The sequence below is a fragment of the Lycium barbarum genome, chromosome 3 (assembly GCF_019175385.1).
Source record: "Lycium barbarum isolate Lr01 chromosome 3, ASM1917538v2, whole genome shotgun sequence".
Lineage (NCBI taxonomy): Eukaryota > Viridiplantae > Streptophyta > Magnoliopsida > Solanales > Solanaceae > Lycium > Lycium barbarum.
In genome coordinates, this window is record NC_083339.1 from 12,390,433 (window position 1) to 12,414,009 (window position 23,577).

The 23,577-nt window shown below is 40.8% G+C and overlaps 1 pseudogene; it reads right to left on the bottom strand.

Moving 5' to 3' along the window:
- LOC132630313 (uncharacterized) overlaps window positions 1-23,577 on the bottom strand; it is a 109,621-nt pseudogene that overhangs the window by 84,139 nt on the left and 1,905 nt on the right.

The window sequence follows — 23,577 nt, forward strand, 5'->3', positions numbered from 1 at the left end:
TGCTATGAATGATGTTTAAGTTCCTAGAATGAATGGAAACAACAAGCCTTCTGGATTCAATATTCAGAACTTCTCAAAGGATCAATGTCAACAACTCATTGATATGTTCAAATCAGTGCAGAATGGATCTGGTACTGAGGAGCACCACAGTGGAAATATTGATGGTATTTCTAATTTTTTCACTGCTTACACTTTATATCTCACAAAATTTCAGTCAAGCCCCTGGATAACAGATATAGGGGCCTCACATTACATGACTTTTGATAAATCACTGTTTCACAATTTCAAGTTATTACCTCATCCTATTTTTGTCACTTTACCCAATTCCTATAAGGAAACAGTTAAGTATGTAAGAGATGTTATTTTGACAGAACATATTATTCTCACTAATGTTTTCTATGTGCCCTCTTTCAAGCATAATCTTTTCTCTGTAAGTCAGTTTGTGCAGGAAACTGAACTTGAAATTCTTTTCACTAAAAAGGGGTGTTTCATATAGGGCCATATAATGCAGAGGACAGAGGACACACACTTTTGGTGAAGATGTTGGAGGTCTTTATTTGCTGAAAAGTGACACATCTACATCCAGTCTTTTCAAGTCCTTAGAGTCTTTATTTATCGAGCCTAGTTCATTTACTTCTAATAGTCGTGTAGTTTCTAATGTTAAGTCTTTATCTTCTTGTCCAAGTACTGTTTCTAGTGATTGTACATCTACTTCCATTAATGAAATGAATTTCAGTTCAGAAAACTCTACTTTTAGCAAGCTTTGGCATTTTACATTGGGACATTTACCTTATGTTTCTATGAAAAAAATGTTTGGTATTTGTTTGCAACATTCTAAAGTACATGACTTTCCTTGTGATATTTGCCCCATGGCTAGGCAATCTAAACTACCCTTTCCTAATAGTAGCATTTCATCACATAACTATTTTGACATGATTCATATAAACACATGGGGACCCTGCAAAACTCAAACTTATAGAGGGGAAATATAATTCCTCACCATTGTTGATGATTTTTCTAGGACAACTTGGACTTACCTTATATCTACCAAATCAAATGCCTTCCCCATTCTAATTTTTGTTCTAGCCTATGTTGAGAGACAATTTAACAAGAAAGTTAATATTGTGAGATTAGATAATGCCTATGAACTGGGATCTGGTATTTTGCCTACTGAGTTCTTTTCTTCTCAAGGGATTTATCATACCCCGAACTATGGCCTAGGCGTAACACGACACTCGATGCCTGACTGCATGTGATCGAGTGAACCACATGGCTTGCTGACTCAACATGGGCATGAACTGATGCGAAATAACTATGAACATGCATAATTTAAGTAAAACGTGGGACCATAAATCATAAGTTTGAAAATATCATAATATCATAATGCGGAATAGTCTGAAGTAAACATAATAATAAAAATAAGCCATAATGGCTAGATGACTCTGAATATCTGACATAACATAATTGACTAGTCTATGAAACCTCTGACATGAATTTGAATACTAAACTGTTTACCGGGAGAAGGTCCCTGACATACCTTAAATGCATGACTGAAATAAACATAAGTAAAGCTAAAACCCTAAATAGAATGGGGCTCATCAAAAGATGATACATGCTGAGTCTTAACGTGCTGATCCGTCGTCCTGTAAATCTGCATCGTGAAATGCAGGCCTCCAGGCAATTAAAGGGGACGTCAGTACACTTGAATTGTACTGGTATGTAAAATAACTGAATGAAGTAAATATGACACATGAAATAATAGAACTGAAACTGTAAGCTGAACATGAACATGAGCATCATCTGAAATGAGTAAATGTATAACGTGAGTGAAACGTTTCATATGCATATATATATATATATATATATATATATATATATATATATAACTGGTGGGTGAGCCGTAGTATAACTGACAACATGGAATCACCACGTGGGTACGTGGAGTCTGGTACCTGGCCCGACCAGCAGAACAGCCTCACACCTTGCCAGGGTATGAGATATAAGCATGACATGAAAATGGATTCAATTCAACTGTTTGAAGGTGTCGTCTTAATCTAGGCGGAGCGACCCTTCCCTACGTTGGCATATGTAGTTTCAGGCTATCTGAGCCTTCTGGGAAAACCTATGCTACTCCCAACAACGTGAACATGGATATAGTTGGCATCTGGGCCAATGGTTTGTATAACATGACTTGTAATCACAACTTGTAAACTTGATTCATAAACATGGCCTGAAAACATGATTCGTGAGTATAGTTTAACATGGATATAAGTACATAGTATAACTTGTATGAAAACACATATGCATGTAGTATTTCATGAAAATATACATAAAAGTTCATATCTTGCATTTAAAAACCCATGGAATGCAAAGTATGGGTTTTCATGGATTATGGACAAATTCTTAATAGCCAAAATGGAATATCAAGAACACAATAACGAATTATTAATACAAACATGGTATATCATGATACATGTACTTGGGGTTATCATGAACACGTCTAGAACCCTAGTTTTGATGAGATTTTGTATCATCATGGAAGAATATGGTGTAGGGAATAACAATAATGTTTCCTACATAGTTAGAAACCCAACATACCAGTAAATGCTCCAAAACTTGTAATAGAATTCCAAAAGCTTAAACTTTGAACCTTGAGATGGGTTTTCCTGAAAACCCATCGTTAGGAATGATGAACCCTTGTTAGATTACATGAATACATGTTAGAATTGACTTGGAATGGCTTACCTTGATGTTTTTGATTGATGGGAGAAGAAAACATTTGTACTAAGGCTTTGGAATTGTGAAAACTGACTTTTTAGAATGAAGTGTCGTATTTTTACTGATTGCTATCGGGGAGGATTGACGGTGCACTTGACGGTCTGTCGACGTGTCGACGGTTCGAATTTATTTTTAACGGTTCATTATTGACAGTTCGTCGATTTGACCGTACTGTCAGTAGTCTGAGAAATTCCAGAGTGTATGCAAAACAAGGTTGCTAGGGATAGTCCATTTTGACGGGCTATCGATCAATCGATGATCTGTCCCTTTGGCCGTTAAATTCCACCTGTAGAACTAAGTCAAGTTTTTTTTTTTCCGACTTAAAGTCCCCCTTTTTGCTTCCGGGATCCCTGTGTCATAGACGCGGCTTAGTTTAAAGGTATGAGGTGTTACAATATCTCCCCTTTGGGGATCATTCGTCCTCGAATGATGGGTAATGGTTAAGATTGGGACTGGACATAGCTTGAATACATGAACGTGAAGGAAACATGACATGAAACATAGAGACCGAATTAACATGACATGGTTACATGGAAACATAAATACTAAGACATGGAACATAGGCACTGGATACATGACATGAGCATGAAACATGAGACATGCCATGGATTATGGAAGGGCTACCTTGAGTGTTCTCTGCTTGCTCTTCAAACAAATGGGGATATATGGATTTCATGTATTCTTCGACTTCCCATGTAGTCTCTTCAACTTTTTGACTCCTCCATAAAACTTTAACTGAGGCAACTTCCTTAGTTCTCAACTTGAGAACTTGACGATCATGGATTGCTACAGGGATGTCTTTATAGGTTAGGCCATCCTTAATAGGTATAGTGTCAGTAGGAAAAACTAGCGACGGGTCTCTTACACACTTCCTCAACATAGACACATGGAATATTGGATGAACAACAGCCAACTCTTGTGGCAAATCAAGCTCAAAAGCTACTTGACCAACCCTTCGCAGGATTCTATAAAGTCCAATATATCTGGGGCTAAGCTTCCCTTTCCTCCCAAATCTCATAACACCCTTCATGGGTGAGACTTTAAGGAATACCCAATCATCAACTTGAAACTCTAAGTCTCTTCGTCTCACATCTGTATAAGACTTCTGGCGACTCTGAGTCGTTCTCAAATGCTCCTACATCAACTTGACTTTCTCGATAGCCTGATAGACCAAACCTTGTCCCAACAACTCTGCTTCACCAACTTCAAACCAACCAATATGTGATCTACACCTTCACCTATAAAAAGCTTTAACCGGTGCCATCTTGATACTAGCATGATAACTATTATTATAAGAAAACTCAATGAGGGACAAGTAATCATTCCAATTACCTTTAAAATATAGGACGTATGCTCTCAAATGTCCTCAAGAGTTTGAATGATACGCTCTGCCTAGCCGTCTGTCTGAGGGTGGAAAGCTGTGCGGAGGTTCACCTTGGTACCCAATCCCTTTTGAAAGGATTTCTAGAAGTTCACTGTGAACTGAGCACCACGATCTAAAATAATAGAAACTATAGTCCCATGCAATCTGACAATCTCGCGAATATACAACTTGGCAAAATCTTCTGCTGAATCGATTGTCCTAACTGGCAAGAAGTGCACTGACTTAGTAAGTCGGTCCATAATCACCCAAATCGAGTCATGTCTACGGGATGAACGAGGTAGACCTGTTATGAAGTCCATGTTTATCATCTCCCATTTTCAAACAGGAATATCAATATTCTGGGCCCAACCACCAGGCCTCTGGTGTTCGGCTTTCATTTGTTGACAATTCAGACACTTAGCCACAAAATTTGCTACATTCTTTTTCATATCATTCCACCAATAAATCTCTTTAAGATCATGGTACATCTTAGTGGAACCTGGGTGAATGGAATACCTGGAGTTGTGAGCTTCTGACATAATTCACTCTCTGAGCCCATCTACATCTGGAACATATAATTTGCCTCGGTACCTCAAGGTACCATTATTTCCCCTTGTTCATAAGCCGCTGTCTTATGCTTGTGAATCTCCGCTTTATGTTGTATCAAGTAGGGATCACTAAACTGCTTCTCTTTAACTTCTACCACTAAGGAGGAATGAGCTCTGTTCTGAACAACAACACCACCATCTTCAGAGTCCAAGAGTCGAACTCCTAGATTAGCTAAGCGATGAACTTTCTTTGTCATAACTCTCTTATCTGCGTCAGCGTGAGCTAAACTTCTCATGGAATACTGACTAAGAGCATCGACTACTACATTCTCTTTCCCAAGATGATAGAGAATATCCACATCATAGTCCTTAAGCAATTCGAGCCATCTTCTCTGCCTAAGATTTAGCTCCTTTTGCTTGAAGATATACTTCAGGCTTTTATGATCGGTGAAAATATCAACATTTACTCCATATAAATAATGATGCCATATCTTAAGTGCAAAAACCACGGCCACCAACTCTAAGTCATGAGTTAGATAATTCTTTTCATGAGTCTTAAGCTGACGAGATGTATAAGCTACAACCTTACCATGCTACATTAAGACACATCCAAGACCAATTCCCAAAACATCACAATATACAACGAACTCTTCGGTTCCCTCTGGTAGCATCAAAACTGGAGCAGAAGTCAACCTCTTTGTCAACTCTTCAAAGCTTTGCTCACATGATTCTGAGCACTGAAACTTAATCTTTTTCTGAGTTAACTTAGTCAATGGAGAAGAAATAGAGGAAAATCCCTTTATGAAACATCTATAATAGCCTGCTAGACCCAAAAAACTTATGTCAGAAACTGAGGTGGGTCTAGGCCAATTCTTTACGACATCATTTTTTTGAGAATCAACTTTCACGCCTTCACCTGAAATCACGTGGCTGAGAAACGCCACTGACTTGAGCCAAAATTCACATTTTGAGAATTTAGCAGAAAGCTTACGATCCTGAAGTGTCTGCAACACTATTCTGAGATATTCTGCATGTTAAGCCTCACTACAAGAATACACCAAAATATCATCAATGAAGATAATGACGAATAAATTGAGATAAGGCTTGAAGACCCTGTTCATAAGATCCATGAAAGCAGCTGGTACATTTGTCAATCCAAATGACATGACAAGAAATTCAAAATAACCATAACGGGTTCTGAAGGCGGTCTTCAAAATATCAACTTCCTTAACCTTTAACTGATGGTATCCTGAACTGAGGTCAATTTTGGAATAGCACAAGGCACCCCGAAGTTGGTTAAACAAATCGTCTATCTTGGGAAGAGGGTATCTATTCTTAATGGTGACCTTGTTCAACTGACGGTAATCAATGTACATGTGTAAGGAACCATCTTTATTTCGGACAAACAAGATTGGCGCATCCCAAGGTGAAACACTTGGTCTAATAAATCCCTAGTCAAGGAGATATTTTAACTGAGCTTTAAACTCTGTAGGAACCATTCTCTATGGCGGAATAGATATTGGCTAAGTGTATGGAAGTAGATCAATTTCAAAGTCAATCTCCCTGTCAGGAGGAACTCCGGGAAGATCTTCGGGGAAGACCTCTGGAAACTCATTAACGACTGGTACGGACTGAAGGGCTGGAGTCTGGGCATCTATATCCCTGAATCGAACTAAGTAATAAATATACCCCTTGGAAATCATATTTCTGGCTGTTAGATAGGAACTAAACCTACCCCTAGGTATTACTAAATTACCCTTCCACTCTATAATTGGTTCATCAGGAAACTCAAATCTCACTATTTTGGTTCTACAACCCACTGTGGCATAACATGAAGATAACCAATCCATACCCATGATTACATCAAAGTCTACCATCTCCAACTCTGCTAAGTCGGCTATAGTTCTATGGTGATAGACTAAAACTGGGCAACCCCTATAAATACGTCTAGTTATAACTGATTCCCCAACTGGGGTGGACACCTCAAAGGGTTCATGCAACTTTTCTGGTTCAATCCCAAATTTCTTCGCAACAAATGGGATCACATAAGATAAGGTGGATCCTGGGTCAATAAGGGCATAGACGTCAAAAGTGAAAATTGTTAATGTACCTATGACAACATCTGCACGTGTCTCTGTATCCTGACGACTTGCTAAAGCATACAAGTAATTTTGACCTGCGCCTGCATTTCCAGACTTAGCCGCACCATGCCCCGACTGGGCTTGTGAATTTTGAGGTGCCGCTGAATTTGTGGACTGAGCCTCATTAACTCCGGTACCCTGTCTCGCTGATGGACAATCTCTCTAAAAATGGCCCTGCTGGCCACACCCATCGCAAACATCCATACCCATGCGACACACCCCTGGGTGTCTCTTACCACACTTGCTGCAAGCCAGAATGTCATAAGTCTTCTGACCCACACTAGCCTGAGAATAGGGTAACTCGGCCTAGAACACTGATCATTCCTTAACTTTGGGGCTGGGGCACTGGCTGTAGATGGAGCAGGTCCTGATGATATGTTCTTGAAGAATTTGCTGCCTCCACCTCTCCCATGACTGAAGTTACATGCAGACTTAGCTTTTTTATTGAATTCCCTGTCATTCTCTTTCTGAAGAGCTTCCTCTTCCTTTAGTCTTTCCTCATTACCTTGCACAAAAGCAGCCATCTTGGTGACGGTCATCTTGTCATTCTGAGCGGCAATATTAGCGTCACCATGCAAATATGGTATAAGCCCCAACACAAAACGCCTAACTATGGCTCTCATATCAGGTAGCATATACTGAGCATACCTATCCAAGGAAACAAAGTTGAGATAATATTCATTCACACTAATGCCATTCTGTCTGAGTCTCTCAAACTCGTAAGCGTTCGCCTCTCTGACCTTAATTGGCTAAAAGTGGTCAATGAAAACATCTAAAAACTCGCCCCACGTTGTCGGATACACATCTTCCCTGCGGGACTGCTCCCATGTCTCATACCAAATATGGGAAACATTTTGCAATTGATAAGCTCCCAACTTTGCTAATTTGTCTCAGTGTCTTGTATAACCTGACAGAATTTCTGAAGACCATCAATGAAGTTCTACGGATCTTCCTCCTTTTTAGACCCTGTGAACACTGGAGGCTTTAAGTTTAAGAATTTCTTGGTCCTTGAACTGTCTGATCCACCAATAGAACTAGCGTTAGGAGCCCTTTCCTGGCATTGGGCTTGATTAGAAACAATCTGGGTGAGCAGCTGAATGGCTTCCCTAACATCTTTGTTAGTAGTATTGGGCTATGGAGTAGCGGTGGTGCGGACCTCCGCAGGCCTCTCTGCAGCTGGGATTTCGGTATCTGATGCAACTCTTCAGTCTGAGGCTCCACTTCTGGAGTAACGTTAGTGGTAACCCTCTGACTGGTAGCTGTGGTCCTGTTGGTGTACTTCCTTTTTGCAGGCACTAGCTGAAATACGTAATATGTATGAGTTAGAAGAATTCCTGAAAGCATAGTTAACTGCACGATTCTAGAGTATGAAAAAAGTGAGACAATTTAGATGTCTTGGTGGTCAATTGTTTATATGTGTGGGGTCCACACACATATAAAAGTGACCCCGCTGGACATGGTTTCATAGATTCCCTAAGACACTTGAACCTGCTCTGATACCAAGCTTTGTCACGCCCCAAACCATGGACTGGGACGGCACTCGATGCCTGACTACATGTGATCGAGCGAACCACATGGCTTCCTAACTCAACCCGGGCATGAACTAATGCGAAATAACTATGAACATTCATAATTTAAGTAAAGCGTGGGACATAAATCATAGGTCTGAAAATATCATAATTTCATAATGCAGAATAGTCTGAATAAACATAACAATAATGTGCCAAAATGGATAGACGACTCTGAATATCTGACATAACATAACTGACTAGTCTATGAAATCTCTTACATGAATCTGAATACTAACTTGTTTATCGGGATAAGGCCCCTAGCATACCTTAATTGCATGACTGAAATAAACATAAGTAAAGCTAAAACGCCGAATAGAATGGGGCTCACCAAAAGCTGATGCGTGCTGAGTCCTAACGTGCTAATCCATCGTCCTGTAAATCTGCATCGTGAAATGCAGGCCCCCAGGAAAATAAAGGGGACGTCAGTACACTTTAATTGTACTGGTATGTAAAGCAACTGTTGACACCCAATTTTGTCCCTCCTTTATTCTATTTATTTCTTCGGGCTTCTAAATTTATTGACGAGCTAAATATTTTATTTTCACTACTATTTTTATTACTATTAACATCGTGACTTTCATTACTTTATTAAAAATTTTAAATAGTTTGTCATCGTTTCATTTTAGGATTTGTATTCGTTAAATTAATTATACTTTATTAAGCCCTCTACTTTTACATATTAATTACTAATTGTATTCACATGTATATATTGTACTAGTTAGAAGCCCAAAAGGAATTAAGATTAAAGGAGAAAATGCCATGAAACTTCAGTCAATTAATGGTCCAAAATCTAAATGATCAAACCCACAAATTCGCAACCCACGCAATTCGGCCAGCCCAACTAAATTACCCAACCTTTCACTCGATCCAGCCCACTCCTTACCCAAACCAGCGGCCCACTACAACTAAATCCCTAAATATCTTCTTCACAAAAGAGAGAGCACAGCCGCAACACTCCTCTCTCTACTCCCTCTCTCTTCTTTCCTCTCTTCCCCTCCATTTAGCAAAACCACAGTCCTCTTTTAACCTTACACGACCTTGTCTTTCCATTTCCACGCAAAACCTGTCCTCATGTCGTTGTTCTGTCATTGAAATGACAGAGGATTCCATTTCTTTTGTTTAAGACACAACACATCCTCAAAGACCAGAGGAATTCAGTCCATTTCGGGAAAGAATCCGAATCAAAACACTTGAACCCCTTCAACGTTCGGATTAGCACGGGTCTTTGACTCGATTTTGAATCCATTTTTTTCAAATCCCGCCCAGAATTAAAGCGAAGCCCTAGCCTCTATCACCTATAAAATGAGGCATTAAGCCCTCAGCCGAAAAAAAGAAAGAAAGAAAGAAATGAGAGGAGGACTGGTAATACAAAATCCAGAGTTCTGGCCCTTTTTTCATTGGATTCACCCAAGAAAAAATACAAAAACTTTAGTTCTTTAAAGACCTTAATACTTTCAATCAACTTTATTTGGCTCGAAGTTCGGATCTATCAATACGAGAGAGTGGATTCGAGACCTCATTGCCTTAGTTCACTGTACCCGCGGAAGGTAAACAATCCTTCTTTAAGTGGTTCAATTTCCAGTTTTAGTAGCTTGAAAAGTGATTATGTGATCACATATGTTGGTTGTTTCAGTTGGTCGGGTTGCGGTTTGGTAACTTAGCCGGGTTATGTATATTCATGTTTTAATTAGTTTAACTTCGGTTCTAATAACGTGCATGTGTTCGCGTCTTAGTTTAATTTTCCAGTTCAGTAGTTAACAGTCCTACACGTTTATGTTTAAGCTGGTGTGTTTTAATTTCAGTTTATAAGTGTTTGTGCGTTCACACATGTTTGTCGTTTCAGTTAGTTTAGTTTGTTTACGAGTGTTCCGTCATTAGTGAATCTAGTCTTAGTAGCTTGATAGGATTCGTGTATATTCGTGTTTGCTACCTGTTTAAAGTTCAACATGGTTTGATTGATTTGATTCTATAAGCATCTTAGTATTACGTGGATTTGGTATGCGAATTGAGAAGTATGAATCATTTGCAGTTTTTAGTATTCCTTCCATCTGTTCAAAAAATGATTTAGTTTAAGAATATACTCAAAGTATGGGCTACTGAATAATATGATCTAATCTTCGGATGCATATGCATTTTAGTTTTACATTCTTGTTTTCGCTTGAACCTGTCCTCTTCCGTTTGTTCCTCTTCTTTCTCTCTGTTTTTTTTACCACATTTTAGAAATGATCCGAACTTGCAAATGCCCTTGAATGCCTCTGTTTTTTGCCAAAATCAGTTTGTTGCGTGTTCGGTAGCATGCCTGCGAACCTTGAGTCAACTTAGGAAACTCTTGCGCATTGAACAAATATTATCTTCTTCTTGCCTCATCATCGTCATTCGTCGCTTCATACTGCATTCATAGAGTTCAGATGCTTCTGTCGTAATATTCGTTAGTGTTAAATGTGGTTAGTAAAAGGAACAATATGAAATTTGTACCATGTGTGATTTCTAGTTGTAATATCCATTGTACTAATACCATTATATGCCTATTGGATTAGATAATTTTAATGTCGGTGTTGTAAAAGAAATTCAGTACTCCAAACACAGATTCCATGGATGTTGTTCCCTACATATTTTCTGCTGCTTCTCATTTCTTGCCTCTTTCTGCATGTGCCATAAAAAATTAGCATATGCCGCTTGCCTAATTTCTTGACAATTAATAACTGACTGTTTGCATCTTATGTACTGAGTCATGTATATGTTTATAGGGTCTTCCTTGTACTTACATGTTGATGTGAATTAAATGACAATGTTGCTGCACTTTGTTCACTCGTCTTTCTTTTATAAGAATTACATCACTATACTAATCCTTTTCCTTTCATTTTTGTGCATGACTATCGCATATGAGTCCGAGGGACTCATCAATCTTCCGCATTTGGTGTTGGGCCAAAGCCCAACGAAATGTCCCTCTCGAATCATTCCAATCCGCGGCATATAAAGATTCTTGGGCCAAATCCCACATGGCGAAAGAAACAATCGCAGCAGCAGTTCTAAAATGGGCCGAGCCCATTAATTATATTTGCTTCCCCCTTTTATTTTATTTTGTGTGTCTAACTTGTATTATGCAACTAACATTTTACTTTGTTTTGGTTTTCTTAGCTAGAATGAACCATAGTAGGATTAATTGGTTAATGTTAGTATAATGGGTGGTTAGTCTAAAAGAGAAACCAATAATTAATTCCATAAATTTCATTTTTTCTTCTTTTTATATTACGTTATTTATAATACTCATAATATTTATCTTTCTTAGAATTATTGGTTTTCAAAACAGCATGACTACATATTTTGAGTCAAAGGGAATCATACTTTATTTTACTATCTTAAAAATTTCAAAACGTCACTAATAGGTAAATATTAATCCAAGTATACTTTATAAACATTATTCTTAAGACGTATTCAACTATGCATACTTTTAGCCGAATATAGTTAAATAAAGTTAATAAAAAGAAAACTCACCTCCTTTTGCATCCTATTTATAAAATAAAATAAGTCTAGATTTTTCTACATCGCCATTATTCATATAATGTAATTTTATCTAAAATTCAAATTTGCCAAATCTCTTCCTAAAAGCTATTATTTATATGAAGACTATTATTTTTTCTACAAGTCCTATTTTAAATAGCATTATTATATATTTATCTGTAACTTTGGTAATTCTTATAAATTATTTCTTTAATGCTATAAAACGATACATTTACGTTTTTAGCCTAATTAAATTTTAGTCCGGTCGGTTAACAATTATTAATGGAATTAGAGGATGCCTAATACCTTCCCTCTAGATTAGTTGAACCCGTACATAAAATCTTTTGGTTTCGTAGACTTTAAAATAAAATCAACTTTAGATAATTACTTTAATTAACTTTAGGTGTCCTAATTCACCAGAAATAATTAGGTGGCGACTCCAAACTCTAATTAACCCCGGAATTACCTGAATGTTATAAACTATTTTGACCCCGGTTAAAATGGGGTATAATAGCTTGGCGACTCTTTTGGGGATGTAATTAGGTTCTCACCATAACAGATTTAGTTGCTAATTAGGTTTTGTGTGCCAACTTAGTTACTTTATTTGCCTAAACTGTTTTACATGCTATAAATTGCTTGCGTGATTAATGGTTTGGTTGATATAAACTGTTTAAATGTTACTGCTTTGATAAACTGTCATCCCGTATCATTTTCCTTCACTCCTGGAAAATTCACACAAATTCACACACTTAAAGCGGTTTCGCGGTTCGCGGCCGTACACTAAAAAATTACCCTTTAGTTGGATTGATCTTGTGGATTTAGTCGATCGGCAGTGCAGTCGACAGCCACGGACTTTCCACTCCCAAGTTGTCCACTTGGGAGAACCTTGTGTCATAAGAAACCCATTCTTAGTCAACCTAGGGTAGAGCTAAACCAACACCCTTTATTAGGAGCATACATTTCATGACCTAGGAGGTTTAATACCCTTGGTGTATTAAAACCATTAGATGACTTTACCCAAACGTCCAAGCGGGTTCACGACCCCGAGTGCCACTAATCGTACTTTATATGCATGTTTGAAGGATAACAGTGCCTAAATATGGACTATTTGCTTTAATTAATTAAACTTTGGGAGGGAGGGGACGACTAACGTTTCTATGACAGGTATGGATTTACATTAGAGTACGACAAATGACGAAAATCAAGGACATCACAAAATGGAGCTAGGAAATTTAGACATAGGAAATTGTATTTATTTTACTTAGATTAGGAAACATTTAATGTTGTATTCATTTGATATGTAATAAACATTACATTACTTTTGTACTTTATTTCGGGAATAGAATTTGTTTAATTAGCCAAAAGCAATGGGATGACGTATTATGACACACTTTACCCTTCAAACAAATGATAGGCCTACCTCTGGCACAAAGAGGTCATATGCATATTAGGACGCATTATTATTTGATATATTCGTTTGACAACTTGTTTGACTTTACTTGATGATTTATTTGCTACATGACTTACTTGACTTTACGTGATAATGACTTTGCCTAGATGTGCTAATGAAACTAATATCATTTGCATTTTTTATGTTTTCTTTTTCTTTTATTTTTATTCCCAAAAGAGTTGATTCGTGTTGACACTCGAGCTGGCCGACCACCCTTACCTCACAAGGTCAAAAACGTCATCATTACCTCGTCATAGTTGGGTTGTTCAAGGAAAAGAAATCATTATGTCTGATCTGGCCACAACTATTTCAACTGGTTTGGAAAACATCGTAATATCTAGTGATCCCCCCGAGACTTCCAAACACAGAACCACTATTCAACATGACGAACATATCGCCCGCCTGACTCAAGAGATTGAGGACCTACGTGGCGAACTAAATCGGGTTAGGGACCTGACCAACCTATCCGTTACACTTCAAAATCCACCTCCTAAACCCAGAACTGTCGCACCAAACCCACCTCGTTTTCCATCACTCGAATCTCCAGTTCCTGAACATTTTCCTCCACAAAACAATGCACCTACCAACAACAACTTCCCTCCAAGCACCCTCGCAAATCCACCAAATTTGTCATCCGTCTATACTCCTCCACAAAGTCAACCACCTAGCTACACTACCTATACTCCTCCACAAAGTCAACCACCCACCTACACTACCTATGCTACTCCAAATCCACCACCCGTCAACCCACCAAATCAATCACAAGTTCATACTCCTTACATTCATTTACCCACCAACACTAATCCACCACCTACAAATACTCCTCTAAACTCACCAAAATCAACTACCTATAAACACCACTTATAACACACCACCTCCAGTCCAAAACACTTCCACTGTCCAAACTTATCCAACCCAACATATACAAGGGGTACATTTTGCCACTCCTAATACGTAATATGTTCCTCCGATATATGCAGCGGAAACACAAGCCTTCATCAACCCAGTAACGGTCAGATTCTAACATGAGATAGATCAATACGAGGAAATGGAAAAGGATGCAAAAGCAGGGGCAGATAACATATTGCTAAAAGAGATCCACAGCCTTAAAGAGGCAATGATAAACCTTCAAGTTGCCAGAGGAAGCAAGAGTGTAGGATATGAGGATCTGTGTGTTCAGCCTGACGTTGACTTACCCGCAGGCTACAAACTGCCGAAATTTGATACTTTCAATGGAACCGGCGATCCCCATACACACTTAAGGGCTTACGGTGACAAGCTGGTTGGAGTAGGTAGAGATCAAAACATAAGGTTGAAGCTATTCATCAGAAGCTAATCTGGTGAGGCCCTTACTTGGTATACACAACAGGACGTCCGTAAATGGCGTGGTTGGAGTGACATGGCCCTAGACTTTATGGATCGATTTCGTTTCAACACCGACATCACACCAGACAGGGTCAACATGACCAAGTTAACCAAGAAGTCAACTGAGTCATTCCGCGAGTATGCGTTACGCTGGAGGTCAGAAGCAGCCCTAGTTCAACCCCCGATGAGCGATAGAGAAATGACCGCTACCTTCGTTGAATGCCAAGCTGGCATATACTATGAGAAAATGATAGGTGAAGTTTTGGTATGCTCACCAATGGCTTGACTCTGCGAGAATTTTGAAAATTGGTAGAAAATGGGTGAAGTCTGAGTAACCTAAGCCCCGAACACAATGTGAAACCATAATGTGCAATGGAATTGTGAAGTCAAAATATGTGTCTGTCTGTGGTGCAAATCACTACTGCACATTACGGACCGTATTGTACTTTACGTCCCGTATTTAAGATTGATAGTGGACAGACTGACATCCAAAAAAGGGAATCCCAGTTTACGATCTCACTTTACGGACCGTAAACCAGTTTACGGTCCGTATTTAAGATTTCACCAAGGGACAGAATATTCAGAAGATGATTGCTCAATTGACGATCGCAGTTTACGGACCGTAAACCAGTTTACGGACCGTAAACCAGTTTACGGTTCGTCTTTTGTGTTTACGACCACTGACAGAACATGTATTCTGTGCACAGTCATATATTCTTCTCTTTGGTTGATTATTCTATGGTAACTAATATGTGGTGTCTTTTGCAGGAATGGGTCAGAAAAGAAAAGCAACGAGAGCGGGTGCCCACAGAACGGGAAAGAAAAAGAGAGCGCGCTCGGATTCAAGGTTGATAGATGAACCTTCCACTTCGGAAGGGGAACAATCAGGATCCGAGTACGCCGAGGTTATACCGCCACCAAAAGTCCGGGGGGCCCCCACCCAAGACACAATGGCAACCCCATCCACCTTGCCCTTACCTATTACTCCATCAAAGTCTGCGTCGGAAGCCTCCCAGTCTCAAGAGGGGGATTCTGACGCGGAAGCATCAAGCAGGGGGGAGACCACCCAGACTCCACCAGAGAGTGACTCAGCAGGGCCTAATGAGGGCAGTGATCCGGTTAATAGTACGCCGCCTAAGGGGCGTAAGCTGGTCGTCAGGACCAAACAATTGAATGAAGAAAAATTGCGGTTCTCGGTAAAGGGGTCAAAGGAGTTATATGATTAAGGGATGGCCGGGTCCGAGACTGGTGGGCAGTCGTCGAGGAAAATATTTGAAGAACGCGACTAATTTTCGATGGTATTTCAGCTCACCCACAGCTAGATGATACCATCAAAGGCTACAAATTAGATGCATTCACTCCTGAGCTAGGAGAGTATGCTCCGCACATTGTGCGGGAGTTCTATGCATCCTATGAGGCCGTCTTGAAGTCGATGAAAAAGCCGAGTCTTGCTTGGCATCAGATCCCAATGCTGGAAAATGTGACGGTCAGGAACACCCTGGTTAATATTTCCTCCACAGCCATCAATAGGGTCCTGTTCGGTGATGATTTTGTGTCTCCTACTGATCTGAGCCTGTTCCTGGACAAACGAGACATGAAGGACAAGAAATCTGTCCGGGATTGGACCGCGACAATTATAACATCGGAGCCACATGAGCAAAAATGGACCACTGATGGGAAAGTAAAAATCAGTAAAAGCTGTTTGTCCACAGAGGCAAAATTTTGGTGGACCTTGCTGCGGTACAGGATCACCCCAACACAGGAAGATAATACCCTTTCCACAAATCAAGCAGTCACTATTGCATCTTTCATGTCACGGTACCTGATGGATATGGGGAACTGATAGCTGAAGAGCTGCATGTCCGGGCACATAAGCCCAACCAGAACATGGTGTTTCCGTGCCTGATCACGGCGTTGTGTCGACGGGCTTGGATAACTCCACTCCCAGATTGGGACGGTACCATTACAGCTGCACATGTAGGGGATTGGAGGAAAAACAAGGCGGTAAGCAAAAAGGACCGGGAGGCAGATCAGTTCGGTGATGACGACGACACTCAGCTAGAATTGATTCCGAGCCGTGCTTATGGGACTGATCCGGTAGGGTCCGAGTTTGGTGCTTCTACTACCGGGCCTGAGGATGCCACGACAGGTGTTCCGGATGCCATCCATACACATGATGCAGCCACATTAGGTATTTCTGAGGCAAGACCTCCACCACCACCTCAGGCCACACAGGGTCCTCCTTCGGGGTCCGCCACTGCTGCTGCAACAGCCGAGCCTGCTGATCCAGAGCTGGGGTTGCTGCACTTCAGCCCGGCTAACTATAGTCAGATTGCAATCAAGGCGGTGCGGACCGAAAGGTAAGTTGCTAAAATCTTACAACAATTCAGGCCAAAGGTGATGAAAATAGTGCAGCAGCTGGTTAATGAGGCAACCACAGAGATCCGTGAAGATTTCGAGAAAAAGTATGAGGTGTATCAGGCTAGACTTGACAGCTTTGAGGCGAGATTGTTGGCTCGAGAGCAGACCACACCCGGTGGGGAGTCTAGTTCTTTGAGGAGTGAGTTGGAGAAGCTGAAAAAGGAGCTTGAAACACTCAAGGGGCATGGGATGATAGCAGCACAAGCACCAGCACCACGTTCCATTTTGCCTACTACGTTTAAGGTGCTGGATTTGCTTGATTCGGAGGAGGAGACGGAAGAGGCTGAACCCTCTGTCCGCAATACTGGGAAAAGGGTCCTTGACTCATCTGAGGACCCAGAGGAGTTGGCTGGGAGATTAAAGAGGACTGAAAAGAAGGACCTGCAGCAGGCGATCTTTCAGTCACTAGCCGAGCCGCAGCGCCAACCAGAAGAGTCCTCCAGTCACCTGCCGGATGCGGCGGGCCAGTCATGAGGTGCTCACAGCCCCAAGGTACCATTTCTTTTCCCTCGTTCTTATAATTGACGCACTGAGACAGTGCTTGATCCTTAAGTTGGGGTGGGACTAATTTGCGATTAGAGTAGTGTAAATATTTGTTTAGGCACCCCCTCGGCTTTTCTTTGCCAGAGTTCTTTTCCTGAGGGGTTTGATTTTGTTGAAACTGGAATGTTTAGGATGTTGCTTAGGTTGAATAGAATAATTTTGACTTATTCGGTGTTACTTGAGAACCGCTGACATGTGTTGTGGTTTGTGAAAACTTTGACCCCTCAGAAACATTGAAAAATGCATACTTGGAACAGTTAGTGTTTGACATGATTGATTCTTTATATGACATTAGGATTATTGGAATGCTGTGTGTGATGAATAACTACTTAGGAGGTCACAAGTGTAAACATGATTGTCCTTATGCCGATGTGTGTGTGAGTTGTTAGTCTAATTCTGTTTACGCATGTATAATCTAGAACTTGCCTGGTTAGTCTTGTTTGAAATACGAAAGTTAGTTTGGTTGTGAAATGATCTTAGGCTTTCTTTGTGTAAAGTCACTGTGCCTAAATAAGCCTCTCGAAAAGCTGAAAATATCACTAGTGTCCTTTTTTTTTGAGCCTTTTTGACCTTTTTCTTGGTTAGTCGAATGAAACCTCACCCATTGTGGAATTTACCCATCTTCGCACCCATTCCCTCCTTGATGCTACTAGATAGACGAGGCCAAGCGCCTAAGTTGGGGGTGAATCAAGTGTGAAGTAGATGTTGAGAACAAAGGTTGGGGGTGGTGGAATTTGTTAATAGAGAGTCGATGTGGTAGAAAAAAAAATCATCAGAAAATTGACACACAAAAAGAATTGCGAGTTAGATAGGAATAAAACCACATCGAGGTCGAAACCGTAAAAGAAAATAAAGGGGTTGGAAAGATTAGAGGCGAATCAAGGTAAAAAGATGTAGTAGCGTCAAGGAGGGTGAGTCACTAATACCCAGAAAGTATCCTACCCGTCCCTAAGCCTACATTACAAGCCGGAACAAGTCCTAATGTGATCACAACCGAACGAACCTAGGATGAGAACATAGAAAATAAGGGCAAGCCTATGGTATTTGCATGTGTAGATATGAACTCTTTGTGAGTGTTGCGTGTTTTCTCTTCTCTTTCATCTTCGTCCCATTTTTGTTGTATATATGTGTGTTGGGACATTCTTTGGTCTATGTGAGGGCATAAGGATGAGAATTGAACAAAATAGAGTGACTGCCGAAAGTAGCGTCTTTGTGCACAAAAGCATGTGCGATAATGTGTTGTCATGTATTGAAGCTTCAGGGTCAGTCATAACATTCTTAAAGTGTGTATATTGCTTTACAATAGACAGTTGGGGTGAACAGTTGAAAGAAAACAGGCATGCTAGAAGTTCCAAGTCAAAACCGATGTAGACATTGTTATTCTATGATATCTAAGTGTTAGATTGAGTTGAAATTTTGAAGTATGGAATGCCCTCCAACCCATTTGGGTTTAATTAACCATGACCTACCAGAATTTGAAAGATTTGAACATATTTATCCCCCACAAGATCATTAACCAAGGTATGAGCACTTAATTTCACAGACCCAGCTCAATCAAACACTTACCACTAAGTTCAAGTTCACAGATATAAAAGAAGAGTGGGGAGAATCAATCATACCTTGTTGATGAAGAACCAACTGATCACAGGCAACAGATTTTTCGAGAACACACTTGAATTACCAACAATTTTAAACCTAGGGCAGAAGGGGATACAAATTTTTTGTGAGATAGGTAAGTTGGTGGATGGGGTTCGAGTATTTATTGTGGTTAAGAATAGGGAAGATGCTGGGTTTACTGTAGGAAGTAGTGGAGGTGAACGAAAGTTGAAGAGGAAAACGTGGAAGTGGTGAAAGACGTGAAGGTGAGGAGAAATAATGGAGGGAAGGTGATATATTGGTATGTTGGTATCTGCCCTTGGTTTAATTTGCGTGTTATTAAACCCGCTGCTTTTTTTTTTGTTTTTGTTTTGTTCTTTATATATCTAAATATGGTCCGTAAACTAGTTTACGACCCGTATTTAGAGTGGTTATGAGGGCAGAACACTGCAATGCTACATGTTAGTTTACGATCAGGTTTACGGACCGTATTGTGAAGTACGGTCCGTCCTCCATGGTCGTAAACTAGCATCTTCATTACAGTGCTCACTGTTTGGTGACATTGTTAAATACGCCCTGATTTACGGGCCGTATTGTGAAATACGGTCCGTAAACTTCAGGCGTATTTTGCAATGTTGCGAAATAGTGTCTTACAACTGAACTTACCTGCTTTTCAGCAGACGTTTCTGTGATATATTCCTGCACCGAAACAACCATTACCCTATATGTACGAAAAATAACCAAGAAAAATAAACATTACACTAGGGTTGCCTCCCAAGAAGCGCTTGGTTTAACGTCGCGGCACGACGGTGGTGACCACTCACTCCTTATTTTGGTACACCAGATCATCATTTGTTCCGAGGTGTTTCAACCTGTAGCGATCAACAATCCTATCCTTCGAAATCATTCCATGATAGTGCTTCAATCTCTTCCCATTCACCTTGAACGTCCGAGTACCATCTCCGGACTTCAACTCAACCGCGCCATGGGGTGAAGCACCTACCACCTCAAACGGACCAGACCACCTAGATTTAAGCTTACCCGGTAGCAACTTCAGCCGAGAGTTAAATAGTAATACAGAGTCACCCTTGTAGAACTCTCGCTTCAGAATCTTCTTGTCATGGTATTGCTTCATCCTTTCTTTATAAAGGGCTGCACTCTCATATGCCTGGTACCGAAATTCATCCATCTCATTTAGTTGAAACAACCGCATCTTGGTTGCTTCCTCCCAGTCCATATTCAGTTTCTTCAGCGCCCACATAGCTTTGTGTTCAAGTTCAACCGGCAAGTGACAAGCTTTCCCGAATACAAGCTTGAAAGGTGAAGTCCCAATTGGAGTCTTGAAAGCAGTCCGGTATGCCCATAGAGCATCATCGAGCTTGCGGGCCCAATCAGTCCTATTGGCATTCACTGTCTTTGCTAAAATACTTTTGATCTCCCTATTTGACACTTCAACCTGTCCACTTGTCTGAGGGTGATAAGGCGTTGCCACCCTATGCTTTACACCATATTTCTCCATCAGTCCCGCGAATGCTTTATTGCAAAAGTGGGAACCACCATCGCTGATTATCGCCCTCGGAGTACCAAAACGAGTAAATATGTTCTTCTTGAGGAACCCCATAACACTCTTGGCCTCATTATTGGGTAAAGCCACTGCTTCTACCCATTTTGACACATAGTCCACAGCTACCAAGATATATTTCATGCCACCAGAACTCACAAAGGGTCCCATAAAGTCAATCCCCCAAACATCGAACACTTTCACCTCCATAACAAAATTCATGGGCATCTCTTGCCTTCTACCGATATTCCCTTTCCTTTGACATTGATCACAGGACCGCACCAAAAGATTTGCATCATGAAAAATAGCTGGCCAGTAATAGCCGCACTCAAGTACTTTGGCTGCAGTCCGGTTTCCACTATGATGACCCCCAACAGGAGAGTCATGGCATGCCTTTAGAATTGCCATCACTTCACTTTCCGGGACACAACGCCGAATGATGTTATCAGCGCATGTTCGGAACAAATAAGGCTCGTCCCAATAGTACTGCCGTGCCTCCTGTAAGAATTTCTTCTTTTGGTAGGTTTTGATATCATCGGGAATTATACCTGTCACCAAATAGTTGGCAATATCAGCATACCACGGTGCTACTTCCATTGACACAGCTAATACCCTTTCATCTGGAAATGCATCATCGATATCAAGCTCATCAGAAGGTCTCCCAGCTTCTTCAAGCCGAGAGAGATGGTCAGCCACCTATTTTTCCATACCCTTTCGGTCTTTTACCTCGAAATCAAACTCCTGCAGCAGTAATACCCATCTGATCAGTCGTGGCTTTGCTTCTTTCTTTGCCATGAGGTATCTCAAGGCTGCATGATCAGTATAAACCACGACTTTGGACCCCAACAAGTAGGCCCAAAATTTTTCGAACGCAAACACAATGGCAAGCAGCTCTTGCTCCGTTACTGTGTAGTTCATCTGTGCAGCATTCAGCGTTCTGCTAGCATAATAGATCGGGTGCATAATTTTATTGTGCCTCTGCCCAAGCACAGCACCTTCAATTCCTCAAATGCCTTCTGGCACTTCTCATCAAACACAAATTTAGCCTTTTTTTCAAGAAGCTTGCACAAAAGATTGGAAACTTTGGAGAAATCTTTGATGAAGCGCCTATAAAACCCAGCATGCCCCAAGAAACTTCGTACACCTTTGACTGAGATAGGTGGAGGAAGTTTGGAGATCACATCATTTTTTGCTTGATCGACCTCGATTCCCTTTTCAGAGATTTTGTGACCGAGGACGATTCCTTCCTTTACCATAAAATGGCATTTCTCCCAATTTAGCACCAGATTGGTCTCCTCACACCTTTTCAGCACTTGACCCAGATGGCCAAGACAGTCTTCAAACGAGTCACCCACCACAGAGAAATCATCCATGAATACCTCTAAGAAGTCCTCTACCATGTCAGAGAAGATTGACATCATGCACCTCTGAAAAGTGGCTGGTGCATTACACAAACCAAACGACATCCGACTGAATGCAAATGTCCCATAAGGACAAGTATAGGTGGTCTTCTCTTGATCCTCCAAAGCGATGTTGATCTGGTTGTAGCCCGAATAGCCATCAAGGAAACAATAGTAAGAACGCCCTGCTAACCTGTCAAGCATCTGATCAATGAAGGGCATAGGAAAAAAAGGTCCTTGCAAGTGGTTGTATTGAGTTTGCGATAGTCCATGCAAACTCTCCATCCGGTGACAGTTCTGGCAGGGATCAACTCATTCTTTGCATTTGGCACAACAGTGATGCCGCCCTTCTTAGGAACACATTGGACTGGGCTCACCTATTTACTATCAGCAATCGGGAAAACCACGCCTGCATCTAGCCATTTGATGATCTCTTTCTTGACGACTTCTTGCATATTCTCATTTAGTCGCCTCTGATGCTCTACACTTGGTTTGCTGCCCTCCTCCAACTGAATTTTGTGCTCACAGATCCCAGATGGGATACCTCGAATATCTGCTATGGTCCAACTAATGGCACGCCTATACTCCCTCAGTACCTCCAAAAGCGGCACAATCTGCTCATCAGTCAATAAGGCTGAAACAATCACCGGTAATGTATTGTTGGGACCAAGGAACTCATATTTCAGGTGTGATGGGAGCTGCTTAAGCTCCAACTTGGGTGGTTCAATAATCGAAGGCTTTGCTGGAGGAGTTGTTCTATTTTCCAGATCAAGACTTAGCTTCTTTGGGGGTGGTATGTGTATGAGCCCAACCCAAAAAGTGAATTTACTGTCTCCTCATAACCTTCCATATCTTCTGCATCGAAATTCATCAAAATACCAGCCAAAGCCTCACCCAAACTCTCTTCTTCCATCTTGAACTCCACTGCTTCATCAACAACATCGAATAAATCAATTACCGAAATACTCTCGTAAGCACTTGGTAACTTCATCCCTTTGCTAGCCTGAAAGATCACTTCTTCATTGTTGACTCGGAATTTTATTTCATTTTTCTCCGAATTCATCAGAGCCCTCCCTGTAGCAAGGAAAGGTCTCCCAGAATGATAGGAATATCCCGATCAACAGCACAATCAAGAATAACAAAATCAACGAGCAACATAAAATCACCAACCCGCACAATAACATCATCAACTACCCCAACAGGTCTTTTGATAGACCTGTCGGCCATTTGCAATCTCATCGTAGTCGGCCTTGGCATCCCCAAACCTGATTGTTTATATATAGCAAGGGGCATCAAGTTTATGCTCGCCCCATTATCACACAAAGCACGAGCAAAGTCA